Source organism: Mchenga conophoros, linkage group LG1 (assembly GCF_057382185.1).
Source record: "Mchenga conophoros isolate Kocher_MC1m ecotype Shallow Benthic linkage group LG1, M_conophoros_male_GT1.1, whole genome shotgun sequence".
In the NCBI taxonomy this organism is placed as follows: domain Eukaryota; kingdom Metazoa; phylum Chordata; class Actinopteri; order Cichliformes; family Cichlidae; genus Mchenga; species Mchenga conophoros.
This window is the reverse complement of record NC_140526.1, coordinates 40,344,168-40,364,357: the sequence shown is the minus strand read 5'-3', so window position 1 is coordinate 40,364,357 and position 20,190 is coordinate 40,344,168. Positions and strand designations below refer to the sequence as shown.

The following is a 20,190-nucleotide window of genomic DNA, read 5'->3' as shown; positions in this document are numbered from 1 at the left end:
ATACAGGGAGTGCAGAATTATTAGGCAAATGAGTATTTTGTCCACATCATCCTCTTCATGCATGTTGTCTTACTCCAAGCTGTATAGGCTCGAAAGCCTACTACCAATTAAGCATATTAGGTGATGTGCATCTCTGTAATGAGAAGGGGTGTGGTCTAATGACATCAACACCCTATATCAGGTGTGCATAATTATTAGGCAACGTCCTTTCCTTTGGCAAAATGGGTCAAAAGAAGGACTTGACAGGCTCAGAAAAGTCAAAAATAGTGAGATATCTTGCAGAGGGATGCAGCAGTCTCAAAATTGCAAAGCTTCTGAAGCGTGATCATCGACCAATCAAGCGTTTCATTCAAAATAGTCAACAGGGTCGCAAGAAGCGTGTGGAAAAACCAAGGCACAAAATAACTGCCCATGAACTGAGAAAAGTCAAGCGTGCAGCTGCCAAGATGCCACTTGCCACCAGTTTGGCCATATTTCAGAGCTGCAACATCACTGGAGTGCCCAAAAGCACAAGGTGTGCAATACTCAGAGACATGGCCAAGGTAAGAAAGGCTGAAAGACGACCACCACTGAACAAGACACACAAGCTGAAACGTCAAGGCTGGGCCAAGAAATATCTCAAGACTGGTTTTTCTAAGGTTTTATGGACTGATGAAATGAGAGTGAGTCTTGATGGGCCAGATGGATGGGCCCGTGGCTGGATTGGTAAAGGGCAGAGAGCTCCAGTCCCACTCAGACGCCAGCAAGGTGGAGGTGGAGTACTGGTTTGGGCTGGTATCATCAAAGATGAGCTTGTGGGGCCTTTTCGGGTTGAGGATGGAGTCAAGCTCAACTCCCAGTCCTACTGCCAGTTTCTGGAAGACACCTTCTTCAAGCAGTGGTACAGGAAGAAGTCTGCATCCTTCAAGAAAAACATGATTTTCATGCAGGACAATGCTCCATCACACGCGTCCAAGTACTCCACAGCGTGGCTGCAAGAAAGGGTCTAAAAGAAGAAAAACTAATGACATGGCCTCCTTGTTCACCTGATCTGAACCCCATTGAGAACCTGTGGTCCATCATCAAATGTGAGATTTACAAGGAGGGAAAACAGTACACCTCTCTGAACAGTGTCTGGGAGGCTGTGGTTGCTGCTGCACGCAATGTTGATGGTGAACAGATCAAAACACTGACAGAATCCATGGATGGCAGGCTTTTGAGTGTCCTTGCAAAGAAAGGTGGCTATATTGGTCGCTGATTTGTTTTTGTTTTGTTTTTGAATGTCAGAAATGTATATTTGTGAATGTGGAGATGTTATATTGGTGTCACTGGTAAAAATAAATCATTGAAATGGGTATATATTTGTTTTTTGTTAAGTTGCCTAATAATTATGCACAGTAATAGTCACCTGCACACACAGATATCCCCCTAAAATAGCTCAAACTAAAAACAAACTAAAAACTACTTCCAAAAACATTCAGCTTTGATATTAATGAGTTTTTTGGGTTCATTGAGAACATGGTTGTTGTTCAATAATAACATTATTCCTCAGAAATACAACTTGCCTAATAATTCTGCACTCCCTGTAGTGTGCTTCCTTTCACTTTACATTCATTCATATTATTAGGGCAAGCACAAGGAGTCCTAAAGCAGTCGATCAATAAAATATTGATACAGGAACCAATACAATATATTTCCATACTGGTATTTTATCCTCTCCCATAATGCTAATGCTTATATGTGTCAAAGGTAAACATGACCCAGACCAATCAATATACAGAGCACACACACATGACCTCTAACTCTGAAAGCAACCAACACACTGTTTAAGTATTTTTATTTTAATATATACCCAAAGCTAAACAAAAAATAGCATAACAAGGGTTGAATTTTAAAGTATTGCCTCATTAGATTATTACAAATATCAGAATAATGAAGTGGTACCTATGGTGCTGCTTACCTTGAACAAGGCTGGGTGTGATGGATGGTGAAATGCTGTCAAACAGATTTCTATTACAGGAAAAAATGACCCACTATTGGAGGATGGTGAACGGACCTCAGAATGCCTGTTTTAAGACAAAGACATAAAAAAACAAATATTTATTAAATAAATGAAGTTGAACAGTGAGAAGAAGATTTCATTCATTTCCTTCTAGGAAAACAAGAGCAGAAAATGTATGTTCTTGTATGCTTCGTCTCTCACACTTTAGTTTTATCCAAGTGCTTCACCACAACGTCTTAATCATCACCTTGTAGTCAAATGCACCTAAGGACACCAAAACTGCAGAGAACTCACTTCCTCTAATTAATTCAATTTCAGCAGATACATTCGAGCTTCCATCTGATATTCCTTAGGATTAAACTGTAAGATAAGTCAAAACCCTCAAACATTCAGTCAGCAATAGTTTTACCTGAGCTCTGTCATATTTTATCAGTTTTATGAACATTAAAAACATCAGAACCAAAGAACTACAGTAATGTGAATTAGAATGTGTGTCTGCAGTAAGGCGGTGTGTGGATATACAGAGCTATGGGATAGTTTGACACACTTTCAGTAGATTCTTATTCCTCATGAAGCACCGTCATGTAGGTGTCTGATCAGCGCCGAATTCATTCTCCACACATCCGGCAAGATTTATATAGATTTGTCTTCAGCCAAAGGTACAGCGAGGAGTCTTAAAACAAAATGAATGGGTGTGCAGAACAGGATCGACTCCATGCCATGAATAAGATAGCAGCTAGTGGCAATGGCTAATAACAAAGCTAATGCTAGAGGTAGATGGAAAACGTTATCAGCCCTGTCCTGCCTATAGTGTTCATTTAATAGAATAACACAATAGTGTCTAATAATTTCTGTTTCTCTTAAAGTACTAGATTGAAACTGTGAAACAGTGTACCAGGAATTAGACAGAACCCTAAATTATAAACTGAATTTCATCTGCAGTAAATATACAACCTTTTTGGACTTTTTAAACTACCTAATATTTGTACAACTAGGATTCCACTGAACTATCAGAAAAATGAGAAGCTAGCCGGGGCATCGATACTCGTTGCTATGTAACAATATTGTTTGTTTATTTGTAAGGAACCCCATTAGCTTCCACAACAGTGGTTGCTAGTCTTCCTGGGGACCAAACCATCAAATACCACCGAATAAAATGTTACACAATAAGTTGGATGCAAAATGTCCACATAATTTGGCTCTTACATCCACAATAAGGTTTTACAATTCTGAAAATATAAGCATGTAAATATTAAAAATTGTAAAAAACACTCAAACAAAATACACAATTTCCATTACAAGTGACATTACCCTCTGACAATATTTACAAATAAATTTAAAAACTGCCTAAATAGGCTTTTAGGTGATTTTTAAAATTATGAATAGAAGCCAATTCTCTAATTGCATAAGGCAACTTATTCCACTGAAAAGATGCTCTAAATATAACAGAGTTTTTCAAAAAGTTACAATTTAGTAAGTCAAGGAGTTACTAAATTGTGGTTAGTTGAGAATCGTGTAGCATGATTATGTATTTCATCTGGATGCTGCAACTGAGCATAAAAAAGTGTGGTGTGTTTACCAGTATTGCTTTCTTTAAAAATACAAGTAAACCATAGTATAATTTAGCTTGTACAGAAAGCCAAGAAAGTTTATCGTGCATTTTATCAATATCTGTATAATATTAACCTTAACACCAATCCGGCCGCCCTATTTTGGACTAACTGAAGTCTGTTCAGATCTGTCTTATTAGCTGCTGACCAAATGATTAAACAGTACTCTAGATGAGATAATACTAGTGCATTAATGACATCATTAATGTCATTGTAATGACATTAACATTGTAATAGCCTTTGAAGGATTGTTGTTACTTTAATATGATATACGCACACATACACACACCCACATCGTGATACCGGTACTCAAAGTGTGTCAGAAGAAAAAGTAGTGTTCAAGACAATGTCTTTGTGCATCTACAGGCAGTCTGTGAGGGGCTGCTAAGAGAAAAACTGTGGTACTGCATGAGGAAGTCAGGAGCGGCAGAAGTATGTGAGGCTTGTGCAGGACATGTATGAGTGTGGTGGGGTGTGGGGCAGGAGCGACACATGGGTTTAAGGTGGGAGTGACTCTGATTGGTCTGGTTGATAGATGAGGTCAAAGAGGAGTCTAATAATTATGTTTTTCCTTCTTTCATCCCTTTGTATGTGATACGCCTTGATGACGGATACCCAGTAGGATTGTCTTATATGCATCATGTTCCCTCCATTTAGGCTGGAATTGGTTTGATGTTTAAAGGCACACAGTGATGGAAAAACAACAACAACAAAAGGAACAAGCCTGTTTTGAAAATGTGAGGAGCAGAAAGTGTGCAAGGCGTAGAGAACATGAAGGTAGATGAGTTTAAATACCCAGGCTGAACCATCCAAAGCAAAGGACTGTGCATAAGAGACTTAAGTATTATTATGTGAAAGGGATGGTTAACAATGATGAACAAATGATTTGATGCCCCCTGGTGCCCCAATCCAAAAATCACGAGTCTAAAGTAATAAGACAGAAAACATGATATGCAAGAGAAAGAGAGCATATTTCTCCCGACTTGGTTTCTCTTCATTGGTTCACTGTTACATTCAATTCCATTTAAAATCCTTCATCTCACATACAAGGGCTTGAATAATCAGGCCCCATCTTATTTTAAAGGTCTCATAGTACCATATCACCATGATACCACAATTCACTCAGAAGCTGCTGGATACTTGTGGTTCCTCTGGTATTCAAAAGTAGAATGGGAGGCAGAACCTTCAGACGCCTCTTCTGTGGAACCACCTTCCAGTTTTGGACTTGGGATTTTGATCAGGTGATCCTGGACCCTCCTTTAGTTATGCTCCAATAAGCTTGGGCTGCTGGGGGCTTCCCATGATGCATCAAATATATTCAGTGGGGAAGCCGGTACTGGTCCGTGAGTCGTTTGGCTCTGGGCCGTGAGAGTTGAGGCTCGGGTGTGAAATTTATGGTTTCAGGGTTTTTATCATTAACTGGGTTTCCCTGGGTCTTTTCCCGTGTTGTAGTTGTGCGTCTTATTTTGAAAGAAATATTTACGCATAACCATAGCGACCAGAGAGCATTAAGGGGCAGAGAGGAGGATGTTACTCTCAGTGTTGTTGGTGCATTTCAGGAGGACGCTGCTAATAAAGTTACACAATTACACAGGGAATTCGTGTTTCTTATTATATTTACAAAATACCACAGTTTTGGTCGAGGTCGTATTATTTTATTTTGTAGAATTTATCGGCGGCACCTTAAAGGCCGGTCCGTGAAAATATTGTCTGACATTACACCGGCCTGTGGTGCACAAAAGGTTGGGGACCGCTGGCTTAAATGCACAGAGCTGTGGCACGTTTCCCCATGATTCTCAAAACTTCATATCGAGTGCTGCAGCTTCAAAAGCTGACATGAGAACTAGTTTAATGGCAGCAAGTTGAAGTAGCTTTTTTCTAATTGTTGCACTTTGAAATTAACTGAAATAAAAATGAAAATGACTCAATATATTGGTTTTGGAAGCATCTGCACTTTAGTTCTTAAATCTTCTGCATAATACATCACTGCCTTTTTTTCTGTCAGTGACGTGTGTTGGCTTTGTTTTCAGTGGTTACTGTTTCTCATAACGACAAACTGAAAGTGACAGAAAAATCAATAAAAACACTGTTTTATTGTTTTGTAACAATATTCCTCCAGCCTTGATGAATGTCTCATCATGAGCGTTTTAAAGCGCAGCGCTGTCAGATAGTGAGGATACACAGAGTTGCAGAGAAGACTTACAGACACTAGTATTATGAGTTTATAGAGGAAGTGGGTCTGATTTATTATGCAGCACTGGGGAAACATTCAGGCATACACTGAAAATCACAGCTATATTTAGAGGTTTTTTAAGGACTATATTGAGAGACACATGGCAGAAACACTCATGTGTCATACATCTTTGTTCTTTTGCCATCAGATTCTGTAGCGTACCTTTAAAACACATAATTCGAAGATGCTGATCCTTATTCACCAAGTTTTTTGTCTGTGTTTGTCTGCTGCACCTGAAGCATTTACAAGTCATCCAGAGGACAACATTTGAGGTATGTTTATGATTTCTTTTTTTTTAAATGACCCAATTTTTAAAAAATGAAGAAACACTGGAAGCCCAACTCCAAAAACACAAACTGGGATCTCTGCCTGAAGCATCCATATAACTGTAATACCTGTCAGCATCCTGAAGTTCACTTCCATGAGTAGTCAGAGGTCGTTAGTAAATTTTTACCAGCCACAGCAGCATAGCTGGTGTTGTTATGTTCATGGAGACACGCATCTGGAGCAGGAATTCACGTAATAATGTTGTAATGACTCGAGTTGTCATCAATCAGTATATTGAAGGGTGTCGTGGCTGGTGCAATTTCATAGCAAGATCATCTCTGGCTATATAAGTACTCAGTATTCCTGGGTCGAATAATATACAGAGTCCTCATTTTGATATGAACTACACACCTGTAAAGTTTTCTGAATGTATCTTGCTCAGTGGCTCTGCAGAGATGGGGAAACATAAAGCACAGCAAGTGTCTTCAGGTTCACGTTTTGTCTTAAGGACACACAAACACAAAGTAAAAACCGTACCAGCTCCACTATTGTGACTGGTGAAGACTGTTTATTATGTTCTGTTTCATAGTTCTGTGCCTACCAACAATCAGTCAGGCTGCACACAAACCAACTCAAGTTGCAAAGTATTAAATATTGTTTAAAAAACAGCTTTCAAACAAAACAATTTCAATTCGGTCTTGTTAAGGTTCAAAACAATGATTTTAATGAACACACACGTGTGGGAAGACAACTCTGTATGCAGACAGCAAGTAGTCTTCAACTTAATCAAAGCATGAACAGATATTTTATAGCATCAGGGTTTGATTTACTGACGCCCCTTCATGCGTCACAGATACATTTTATACATAGATCAGATCAACACCACAATGACTTTTAACCCAGAAGATCATCTTCTATTTTCATGGCTGGTACTTTCCGTTCTTGTCTTAAAGTGAATTGTTCCTCTTTCTTGCCGAGACATGACTAATCTCTCCTCTAAATAAATCTAACTCATGTGTGTGTGTGTGTTGACCTCACATGCTCTTTGTGTCACCTCTTCACCTACTAACTGTCTGTGTCTCGTCCTCAAATGCTCTTTCTCAATTCACCTGTTGCACTTCTGACCTTTCACCAGACCAGAGGCTCACTGAGACTATATGTATGTCTTCTACTAAATAAATGTTTTAACCAAGAACCTCTACTAAAACCTTAATATAAAATGACCTGATATAAGTGTTTTGTAAGCATGTATTGCAATTCCTTCTATGTTCTAGTTTTCCCTCAGCATGTATCACCTGAACAGTCACGTCAGTGAAGCTTAAGACCTTTAAAGAACCTGAACATCAACTCAAATAAGCACAGCTATGCATTGTGTACACAATAGTTATAACTGCATCTGAAATACAAAATTAATTTAATACCTGTATGCATAAAACCTTAAAGCCTTCTTAAAGCTATCTGTTACATTGTTAAAGCAATGATCATACTGCAGATTATATTATTAATGCAATGGTAATAATGATGATTATTTAACAATAGCAGTAAAATAATTTCCCTGCTCCACAGTCTGGAATGTTTTCCAATTATGGTGAAACCATGAATGAATGTCTGCTTTTGACTTGATTTTTACTTCTTTTCTATTCTAAAAATTCAAGTGGGACCTTGGTGGATTACTTTGTATAGATCAGTGACGACAGGGTCGAGGTTGTAAAAGCTGTGTATGCAGGTTTTTGTGGAGCATGAAAAACAAGCAGGTTTTTATTGGAAAGAAAGAAGATTCTGTTACTGCAACTAGAGAGGAAACATTCACAGAAGAACACAGGACTCTTACGACTTTCATTTATCTAGCTGCACACAAACCAAACACGTCTTTGACAGTTTCACATATATTTTACAGAACAGAGCTGTTACTTTACTACGGAAGAGGATTAGGACCACTGGAAAGAAATCTGAGAAAAAAGTCATAGTATATATATATATATATATATATATATATATATATATATATATATATATATATATGAAAAAACACCCAGCACGCCCATGCGGGCGGTTTATCCTTCAAGCTCGGGTCCTCTACCAGAGGCCTGGGAGCTTGAGGGTCCTGCGCAGTATCTTAGCTGTTCCCAGGACTGCGCTCTTCTGGACAGAGATCTCCGATGTTGTTCCCGGGATCTGCTGGAGCCACTCGCCTAGCTTGGGAGTCACCGCACCTAGTGCTCCGATTACCACGGGGACCACCGTTACCTTCACCCTCCACATCCTCTCGAGCTCTTCTCTGAGCCCTTGGTATTTCTCCAGCTTCTCGTGTTCCTTCTTCCTGATATTGCTGTCATTCGGAACCGCTACATCGATCACTACGGCCGTCTTCTTCTGTTTGTCTACCACCACTATGTCCGGTTGGTTAGCCACCACCATTTTGTCCGTCTGTATCTGGAAGTCCCACAGGATCTTAGCTCGGTCATTCTCCACCACCCTTGGGGGCATCTCCCATTTTGACCTCGGGACTTCCAGGTTATACTCGGCACAGATGTTCCTGTACACTATGCCGGCCACTTGGTTATGGCGTTCCATGTATGCCTTGCCTGCTAGCATCTTGCACCCTGCTGTTATGTGCTGGATTGTCTCTGGGGCATCTTTACACAGCCTGCACCTGGGGTCTTGCCTGGTGTGATAGACCCCAGCCTCTATGGATCTTGTACTCAGAGCTTGTTCTTGTGCTGCCATGATTAGTGCCTCTGTGCTGTCTTTCAGTCCAGCTTTGTCCAGCCACTGGTAGGATTTCTGGATATCAGCCACCTCCTCTATCTGCCGGTGGTACATACCGTGCAGGGGCCTGTCCTTCCATGATGGTTCCTCGTCTCCCTCCTCTTTCTTGGGTTTCTGCTGCCTGAGGTATTCACTGAGCACTCGGTCAGTTGGGGCCATCTTCCCAATGTATTCTTGGATGTTCGTTGTCTCATCCTGGACTGTGGTGCTGACACTCACCAGTCCCCGGCCCCCTTCCTTCCGCTTAGCGTACAGCCTCAGGGTGCTGGATTTGGGGTGAAACCCTCCATGCATGGTAAGGAGCTTTCTTGTCTTTATGTCAGTGGCTTCTATCTCCTCCTTTGGCCAGCCTATTACCCCAACAGGGTACCTGATCACGGGCAGGGCGTACGTGTTGATGGCCCGGATCTTGTTCTTACCATTCAGCTGACTCCTCAGGACTTGCCTGACCCTCTGCAGGTACTTGGTGGTTGCAGCTTTTCTAGCGGCCTCTTCATGGTTCCCATTCGCCTGCGGGATCCCCAAGTACTTGTAACTGTCCTCTATGTCTGCAATGTTGCTTTCTGGTAGTTCAATCCCCTCAGTTCTGACTACCTTCCCTCTCTTTGTTACCATCCGGCTACACTTCTCCAGTCCGAACGACATTCCAATGTCATTGCTGTATAGCCTGGTAGTGTGGATCAGTGAATCGATGTCTCGTTCACTCTTGGCATACAGCTTGATGTCATCCATGTACAGGAGGTGGCTGACAACTGCTCCGTTCCGTAGTCGGTATCCGTAGCCAGTCTTGTTAATGATCTCACTGAGGGGGTTCAGGCCTATGCAGAACAGCAGTGGGGACAGAGCATCTCCTTGGTAGATCCCGCACTTGATGGTGACTTGTGCTATGGGCTTGGAGTTGGCCTCTAGTGTTGTACGCCACATCCCCATTGAGTTCCTGATGAAGGCTCTTAGGGTCCCATTGATCTTGTACAATTCTAGGCATTCCAGTATCCAGCTGTGGGGCATTGAGTCATAGGCCTTCTTGTAATCAATCCAGGCAGTGCACAGGTTGGTCAGTCTGGTCTTGCAGTCTCGGCTGATTGATGGTTACTGGACCCTGTTCAGGGAGGTCGCTGTGGTCTGCCCTCAGATCCTCTAGCCACTGAGCATTGCCGTTATGGGTTGCATCCTTCTCCCATATGCTCTTCCAGTATTGCTCCGTCTCCAGCCTTGGTGGTGCTGTTCTCTTATTGTTCCCTTGCCACTGAGAGTACACCTTTGCTGGTTCTGTGGAGAACAGCTGGTTTATTCTCCTGCCTTCTATCTCTCTGGTGTACCTCCTCAAGCGGCTGGCCAAGGCTGTGAGTCTTTGCTTGGCAGTTTCCAAGGCCTCAGGTATGGACAGCTTGCAGTATTTCTTAGGCACCTTCTTTGTCGCACCTTGCTGCAACTCCGTTAGTTGGCTAACCTCCCTCCGTGCTACTTTGATCTTGCCCTCTAGCCTCCTTCTCCATGGAGGGTACTGCCCCTTGTCGCTGTTCAACTTGTAGCCAAGCATCTGATCACTGCTGCCGTATTGTAGATCAGCTTGTTAGTGTCGGTAATCATGGTTGTAGGTATTGCCCGTAGTGCTGCATTAACATCATCTAGCAGACCTTCTGAGGGTACTTCACGTAATCTTGGTAACCGGCTACGGGGGATCCAGGTTTCAAGCTTGGCCATGATCCTATTTTTCAGGTCAGTTCCTCTCGCACTCAACGATCCTTCTCCTATCGCACTTGGGGCTATGTGCCCAATCTCGGGTGGGGGTGATGATATCTCCCCCCTGACCTGGCGTCCTGACTCCTCCTTGCCGTAGCTGTTAGATTTGTATTGTTGATTGTCATTTATGCTTAGAAATATTTAACCATATATGCTTAGAGGTGTATAATCATTTGTAGATTGAAAGAATGTCTCATCCTAGGAGGTCTGTAACAGCTCTGTGTAGCATGAAGGGGGAGTGCGTTCACTCGCTCTACAGAGTGTTCCGGCGTAGATCACACCTCCTAGGAGAGGTCGTATCTTTTCTTATTGATTTATGGTATAGCAAGCACACGTATATCTGTTTAAGTATAAGAGCCTTTTGTTCAGATGGACCGCTAGACTCCTGGCACCAGCTTTGGGGAGTCTTCACAGGGTCACATCTGGATCTCTCACACACACACACACACACACACACACACACACACACACACACACACACAAACACACACACACACACACACACACAGGCAAGGTACTCTTTGTGTGTATGTAGACGTCATATGTTAATGAACCGATGCATATTCATGCAACCTCAATAAAAGAACAGTGGTACGGGAGAACGGACGAGAGCAACTGGGGTCAGCCGAAGGAACGGCGCTTTGTCCGGTCTCTCCCGTGCACGAGAAACATGAAGAACTTTGCCTACTGGTGTCTTGCTTTGCAGTGTAATTATATTCAATTCAATTCAATTCAATTTTATTTATATAGCGCCAAATCACAACAAAAGTCGCCTCAAGGCGCTTCATAGATACAGAGAAAAACCCAACAATCATATGACCCCCTATGAGCAGCACTTTGGCGACAGTGGGAAGGAAAAACTCCCTTTTAACAGGAATTGTCCTCAACGTTCCAGCGGATAGGTTCAAGCTACAAACCTATCAGTAGCATTTGTGTTGTACCTCGTCAATCTCTAGCTGTGAGAGCAGTCCCTTCTTTCAAATGTTGGAACACTGAGCTACTAGTTGTTTCGCCGTCATTGTGGATGTTGGGTATCGAAGAATCCATAGGTCCCTCATCCTATTCATGTAGCCCCTTCCGCCGGGGTTACTTGCGTAGTAGCATTCCAACAACGCCCTGTTTTCGTCCCTTGCCCACCGATGCCTTCTTGTTCCAGTATATATATATATATATACTGGAACAAGTAACGGTTTTTAACGGTTCTCACGTAAAAAACCCTGAGAACCGTTAATTTCACACCCGAGCCCAGTACTAAACTACTCACGGGCCTGCATGTACATATATATATATATATATATATATATATATGTGTGTGTGAAATTAACGGTTCTCAGGGTTTTTAACGTTACTATTTTTTATCGTTAACTCGGTTTCCCTGGGTCTTTTCCCGTGTGTAATGAATACATCTTCTTATTTTGGTACCGGTACTGAATTTGTTTTGTTGTATTTATCCGCGACACCTTAAAGGCCGGTCCGTGAAAATATTGTCGGACATAAACCGGTCCGTGGCAGAAAAAAGGTTGGGGGCCGCTGCTCGAGTTAACGTAGACTTAATGTTCCTTCCTCAGTGTTCGCTCCTGGTCCTTCACTGTTAATTGTTATCATTGCTATTACTTTATTATCTCTGGGTGTTCCAGATTTTAATGATTCTCGCTGCCTGTGTTGTTTTGTTATCTTTCGTAGTCATTTGTCTCCTGTGCCTTGCATTTAGTTTTGCGTCCTTTGCATCATTTCCTTTGTTCTGTTTAAGGTTATTCTTTAATGTCCTCTTGTGTGCTCCCTGTTCTCCAAAAAAGTTTGGAATTTGCTGTTTTATTTTGCTCTCTGTGGGTATTCTGCACAGTTAGGTTTTAGTTCAAGCTTCTGGTTTCTAAATGCATTTTTATGCCTTTCATTCTACACTTCATGGCAGATCACAAACGCATATGCAAAAGTTGCTGCACAATAAAATGCAGTTTTAAAAAACATGCACAAACTTCCTGTTTGCAAACTCCCACTGTTTTACTGTTTTTATTGGTGATGTGTAAAATATAATGTAAAGTCCATATTTAGTCACTGATTATTAGTAACTAGACCAGGGTCTGCAACCTTTTACACCCAAAGAGCCAGTTGGACTCGGTTTCCACGCAAAAGAAAACACTGGGAGCCGCAAATACTTTTTGACATTTAAAATCAAGATAACACTGTATATATTGTTTTTTACCTTTATGCTTTGTGAACAACTAAGGTGTTCTGCTTATGAAATCCTTGAAGTGAGAAAATGACATTTTATTTATGTAATGAACACATTTTGAACTCGAAGAAATATAACAAAAGGAAAGCTGAACTAAAATGATCCGTGTAGCAAACAAAAACTGTTGTGAGCCGCCACCCTCATATCTCCTCTGGGCTTTTGGAGCCTTCACCTGACTTTTAAAAAATAATTGGAAAAAAAAGCTCTATGCTGCTAAAAGATGAAAAATAGATATTTGCAAAATTCTGCATAAATATGTATTTTACCTGGTTAATGTATGTGGTGGGACGTGGTGGTCAATAAAGAGATGCTGAAAAGCGTGTTCATGCAAACATCGCCGGGTCTGCCGTGATATGTTTACAACGATACTTCTGCTCCTAAACCTCTGCGCACAGCGTCTGCAAAATTCTGCATAAATATGTATTTTACCTGGTTAATGTGTGTGGTGGGACGTGGTGGTCAATAAAGAGATGCTGAAAAGCGTGTTCATGCAAACATCGTCGGGTCTGCCGTGATATGTTTACAACGATACTTCTGCTCCTAAACCTCTGCGCACAGCGTCTGCAAAATTCTGCATAAATATGTATTTTACCTGGTTAATGTGTGTTGCGGGGCGTGGTCTGCAGCGCCGCTGCAGGGGAGGCGGACGCACCTGAGCGGGTCCCGCAATCACGCCTCGCCGCCTTAACGTCTGTGCTCTCTCTGCTGTTGTTGGTTTGTGTCTGGCTGCTCCTGAACCTCTGCGCACAGCGTCTGCAGGTCGGGGCTGTACGAAGTCACTTTATCTCTACAGGACTGTAAGCTGTCGTCTGTGAGACGTGAGCGGTGTTTGTCTTTAACATAGTTCACGGTGGAGCTGCTGACATAATGTGGATCCAAAGATCCATAACTGGCCTACCTGGGGCTGAAAGTCCCGATAAATGCACGGCGTTTCGTACACCGGCTGTGTGACGCTTATTTGAGCGATGAAAAAATAATAGAATATAACTTTATTTTTATATTTCAATATCACAATAATCTTCCAGTTTAGAACTACAAGTTAAAAAAGAACTAACATAAATAAAATACACTTCAGCTAAATACTTCTAATTTAATTTCCCAAACCACGCGGAGCCGCACTATAAGCACTAAAGAGCCGCAGGTTGCCGACCCCTGACCTAGATGGATATCTCTATCCATATCACTCATGGGAGGGGTTGCCTCAATACAAATGATGATAAAAAAGTTATTACTATTATTATTATTGCTACTAATTTTATTTTAATGTAGAACATGTGTTAAAATACACAATATTTTATCTACATTTAAAACTAAAATAAATGCACAGAATATTTTTTTTACAGTGTATAGCTACAGTGCAATGTGCGCTGCACTGCACTCACATGGATTCATGTGGATTTTATGAGGCTGCAAGAAAGAAGCAAAAAGCACAAACACAGCTCAAGATTCTCAAACCAGGATCAGGCTACGCTCAGTGTTGAATCTAGGACAGGTCTGTGTGTGTCTCTGACAACTCAAGCGTTCAAAATGTTTTGTGGACTCGTGATGTAAAAGTGGAAAAAGCATACTAACTGATAGAGAGAGACCTTGTAGGGTTTTTTGAAATAGAATTTCTTTGAGCAAATAAAAGTAAAAACATGTGTCACATGCCAACCATTGTATTTGACTTTAAACTGTAAATTTACATTGAATACTTTAAAATTAAAGTTCACATGCCACCAAAAAATTTTGGGATGAAGTTTAATTCTCTCAACACAAAGAGAGTTCGTCCAGAAGCTGTGGTCAAAGCCTGCTCCTAAATAAAGGCTGTTTTTTCAGCTCCAAGTGAGAGTAAAGACAGAGTTGGACCCCTGAGTAGGAGATGAGTTTGTCTCAATGTTTTCTAGGTGTTTCTGTCTTTTCTGAATTTCCCATGATAAACTATTTCTGCCATTGCCTGACTCTATGCTTTGTTTAAATACCCTGTTCTTTTTACGTGTTAATCTTTAAGTAAAGCTCGCTTGTTGTATTTTTCCACACCGCTTACTGTGTCTTCTTCTGGGTCTTCTTCTGTGGACTGCCACAGCTCCCCTGTGATTGAAACTTACAGTTTCCTGACAGTGAAAAAAGACCAGTCAGCGGTCTTCAAGGGCTCTTTGGAGACCACTGGTACTTGGTCATTTAAAGTCAAATGATGGCAGAGCAGCACGCAGTTTACTACTAGAGAAGAGATGCTTTTATGTTGCAACAGCAGCAAGAATTAAAAAGCTAAACTACTGTCAGCTACCTAAATGACACAACCTAACATCCTTGGAGGAGACAAATATTCAAAATCAATACGAGCATGAAACGTATTTCACAACTAGAAACTTCTGTTCAGAAAAGAGATAAGACTTGTTTGTTGATAATAATATTATTAGTTGGGCATTTTTACTAATCAGCACTGTTAGCAGTTTGCTCCAGCTCTGCACGGACTGTCTCACCAAGCTGTAGTTTAAAAAATAATACACAGCTTTTACTATGATGGTGGAGGTGGTGTGTGGTAACTAAAGTGACCTACGCAGCCCGTCCTCTTCCTCTGTCGCTGTGCCTTTAAGTGCTAAATGCTAAACTGGCAATGCATCAATCTGTGAAATCACCCTAATCCACCCAATCACCCTTCATCTCGCCTTGATCAATGGTTACCTATAGACGAAGGGGAGCTAAGGATGGAGGGGGTGGTATTGATGGTGATGGAGCCCGGTCAATAAATTGATCACTTTAAGTCCCTTCTATCTTTAAAAGCCGCTGCTTTTGTTGATTAAGGGGTTCTTGCATTTCACTGCAAATGGATTTCAAATATTAGCTCTTATTAAACTTGCTAAACAGGCTGAACAACAGCACAGAAATCTCTATAGGTCACACAATCAACAACATGAGGAATATATCCATCCCTCTGGTGATCCTCTAATGAGCAAAATTACTTGAGGGGTAGACAAATCCCAGGAACAAAGTTCCAAAGACATCCAGCAAATGACCGCTTCAGCGATATCCTTCTTGACCTCATAAGAACTTCTCAAGATAATATACCAGGCTATTATTTTACATCACTGCATCTTGATGAAGGTTTCATCAATGAAGGAATCAGTGAGTGTGTTTAATTATGGCAGCAAGATTTTCAGAAAAAAAATACCCCAAAACGTCTTTTCATAGGCTGAGGTTTTATCCTTTGGCTGAAACAGTTACTGGCTGAAACAGCTGGTAACACTTCCAAAACTGCAGGGCCAAAAGAACGACCCTGGAGTCGAATGTTTCGGGTCACAGACATCACAGGCTGCAGTGAGATTTAAAAACACTTCAGCATAAACTGAGAATTTTAGCTCTGTCAAAGCTTAAACTAGTGAGTAGAGGCTTAAACTAGAGGCTTGTAACAAAGGAAGCCAGTAACCTGTTATTGATCATATCCAAATAGAAAGGAAGCACAACACATTTTCTGCAGTATCAATATTTAAGTATCAGTTGCACTTTTTCGCCCTCTTTCCTTATTGGTAGTAAGCGCCCGCGCGCACGCGCACACACACACACACACACACACACACACACACACACACACACACACACACACACACATCTGTGTGACATTGTCTGAGGTTTTTGATCCAATCAAATCCCTTTTATTGTCACGTCACATTACTGGGACACTGGTTCAGCATGTGAGTGAATTTCTTGTGTGCAAGCTTCACAAGCAACAGACGTGTGCAAAATACAAGAAACATAAGAAACAAAGCAAAATATAAGAATAGGAATATGAGAATTATAAGAATAAATAAATGTACAAATATAAGAATGTATGCACATTACTGAATATGTCAAGTAAACTTCACAACCTCAAGAGCTTGTGAATAATTTATATATTTTTATTATACATCCATGTTTCTGGCTGACCCCTAAAGTGACCAAAGAAAAAGAAGAAAAGAATCACAGCAGAATTTACCGGAGTCATTTATATAATCCTCCCAGTTCATTTGGTCTTTGGGACATTTACTTTAATTTAGTGTATAATAAGTCATAGGAAAGCCATTGTTTGTAGCTCACTTTCAGTATCAAGGACAACGGAGTAATAGCTTCTTAGAAAGAACAGCATGCAGGGCAGAATCAGAACAGTGAGTGAAAAGCCTCTGTCATCTATGTAAAATGCAACACAATAAAACATCACAATGCCCTAAATTGGCACCGTAACACTGAGATAACCTGCTCCATCACATTCGAGAAATTCTGCTAGTGAAGCTGCATAAATACAGCCGGTAAAATGTTCTACACTGACAGCAGCTGACAAGGTTCGGAGACTCTGCCAGTGTCATTTCTCACACTCGTCTTCAAATATAATTCTTGACAGAAAACATAAACACTGTCTCAGGTTTTACGCTGCTCTGCTCTTCTTCACATTCTTAATAAGGCGGCACCGTTTTTAATTATGTTACAAATAAAGCCTGCCCTCGCAACATCATTCACTGTTACTGAAGCACAAGGGTCAGAAAGAAAGAATGAATCAGAAAAATAACAAATAAAATATTAAATAAGAAAAAAGGTGTATAAAGAAGGCAAAATACTATACTATGTATACTGTATATATAAATACAGAGGGTGTGAGTGGGAGAAATAATGCATTCACATGTATGTTTTAGACAGTTTAGCTTGACTAACATCTTCCTCTCATCCACCTCCTCTATGAAGTCAGGCTGACTGGCCAGTAGAGGACTCTTCAATCTATTAAGCCCTTTCTACTTTTAAGATTGGGCTTAAGGTCTGGACAGGTCACCAGTCTGTCGCAGGGCTAACTCATGGACAACCACACTCACACCTATTTAGTGTTTTCAATTAACCTAACCCCACTAACTGCATGTCTTTGGACTGTGAGAGGAAGCCAGACTACCCGGGGAGAATCCAGGCAAACACAGGGAGAACATGCAGACTCCACACAGAAAGACCCCGGCCTGATGCTGGAATTGAACTCAGTACCTTCTTGCTGTGAGGCAACAATGTGAGCTGTGCTGACAGGATTTAATCACTAGTTATTTATCACTGCTACTCTTCTTCTTCCTCACTCCCGATCACAGCTCTGCTGGATGCTTCTTCCTCTTAAAAAAGGAGTTTTTTTTCCTTCCCACTATGCTTGTTCTTGAGTGTCAATAATAGAATATAGTTGGTTGAGGTGACTGTTATTTGTGATTTGGTGTCATATAAATAAAACTGAATTGAACTGACAGCTTTGAGCTAAATGCACATTGCAACATGCTGGCAATGATCATGTCATCATTACAATGTTTCGCTTAGGGTAAACTGTGCAATTAAGAATGCTTGAATGTAAGATGCTATTTTGACATGTCGCTGCTGCTAGATTGTCCAGACATCGCTTAGTCTGGACTAAAATGAAACAGAATCAACCAGACTGCTCTCAGACACATTTGGCCAAAGATGTAGTCACATACTGATTAGCACACCGGGTAATCTGACAGATTTCAGTAGGCACATGTTAGTGTCTAAACTAGACATTGATATTGATATTGATATACCTTTATTAGTCCCACAAGGGGAAATTTCATAAGGCTGCCGACCTATTGCACGCAGTGGCGGCGCCATCTTACCCTCCGACCATACATACATTACACAAACATCACATGGGGAAGACAGGTCAGAGGTATAACAATGGAAAATGCACCACATGAAAGATAAGGAGAAAAAAATAACTCCCCCCAGACTGAGCTCCAGCAGGGAGATCAGTTTGAGAACAGAAAAAAAACACCTCTGCACATGAAAAAACTCTTAATACACCAAAGAAACACATGACAAGCAACAGGGGGGGTAAAGGGTGAGAGACAGCCAGTGTAGACAGTACATCCGGGCCTGCGTGCGCTGGTCTCCATGATCCACCGTCAGCATCGGAAGGGAATAAGCGTCAAAGGCATTTGGAAAGGGAGGGGGGATGAGTGTGTGCATATCAGTGTATATGTGTGTGTGTGCGTGTCCAGAGTTCAGCTGAGACAGTGTCCTTCGCCCTGCCAGGCTAAGTAAACAGTCTTCCAGCCAACCCAGGTGGCCTTGCATGGAATGGGAAGGAACAGACTAAACACAGTCGTTATCAGGGAGTTTTTGTTCGGCTCCAGCCTTGAGACCGCAGCTGGCGCCAAAGGGATATCTGCATGAAGTGATGGTGCTTTTTACTTTAGTGCGAACAGCTCATATTGTCATGGTTTGCTGTGTGGCAGGCAGGAGAAGGACCCAAGATGCAGACTCACAGACACGGGGATAAACTCAAAAAACACAGCTTTATTGCTGGCCACGAGAAGTAATACAAAATAACCTAAAACTGGGAAAACTAAAGCATGAGCTGTACAAGGAACCGAACCACGGGGAGAATTACACACAACATGAGGGAGAACGCGACGCCGAACAGAGGAAGACGCAGACAGAAATACACAGAGGGTTAACGAGGAAAGTGGGAACACACGGGGAACACAGCTGACACAGATAACCATAACGAGACAGGGCGGGGTGAACATAACACTGACGGGAGACGGGCAGAGTCAAACAGGAAGTACAGAGGTTCAGACAGGAGGAGAGAGAGCACGGGGAAAACACAGACATAACAGGCTGGGGAAAACATGGAATAAAACACGAAAGGGGACAAGGGCTCATGAATACATAGAGGGGCACACAGGGGGTGAGAGTCACAAAGGGAAAGCACACAGGGAACAACATAACAGGGCGACTCAGGAAACATGGCCTAAATAGGGAGCAAAATACAAACATACAAGAAAACTAAGAATACTGGGCCAACATGGCCCAGGACCATGACACATATGAATTTCAAAGCAGTTCTACAGTCCAACACTGGTCTCTCAATCTCCCGTTGAAGAGCCGCGAGCTTCGCCATACTTGCGTTCTGTGACGTTGTCATTTCTTGTGCTCAAGGAGCCGATTCTGAGAACTCACGGCAGTGTGCCTCCCCGAGATGTCATCCAATTGGCACCCAGAGATGTTATTCCAAGCGAGCCCTTCCGAGATGTATCCAGTCTGCAGTCAGAGATCTTATTCTGAGTGTTCACAGCAGCCGTAGCTTCTCCAAGATCTTATCCGGACTGACTCAATGAGCCCATTTTGAGAAACTCACGCCTCATCCCATCGTTCCAATCCCAGCGGGCAGCCTTGTGGGGGTTTGAACAGCTGGTTCCGCTTCCTTAATTCTTCGATAAGTCAGGGCCAAGCCAGCTCCGATCAGCAAGAACCCTGTTACCATGGTTCCAAATAGGTAGATATCTTCAGCACTCAGGCTCACCCAAGCCCAAACTTCTCGTTGAGAAAGGGGTGTCAATTGCATTTAGGGACCAGTTGATCC

At 41.8% G+C, this 20,190-nt stretch overlaps 1 protein-coding gene across 6 annotated transcripts in view; it reads right to left on the bottom strand.

Annotated features, from left to right (window-relative positions):
• The window catches only part of LOC146583848 (multiple epidermal growth factor-like domains protein 11), a 238,881-nt gene that overhangs the window by 189,190 nt on the left and 29,501 nt on the right, over positions 1-20,190 (bottom strand). For all 6 annotated transcript variants that reach the window (XR_014892832.1, XM_085278281.1, XM_085278287.1 and 3 more), the window contains exon 2: positions 1,940-2,045. The gene's annotated coding sequence lies outside the window, so the exon portion shown is untranslated. The remainder of the gene's footprint in view (positions 1-1,939; positions 2,046-20,190) is intronic.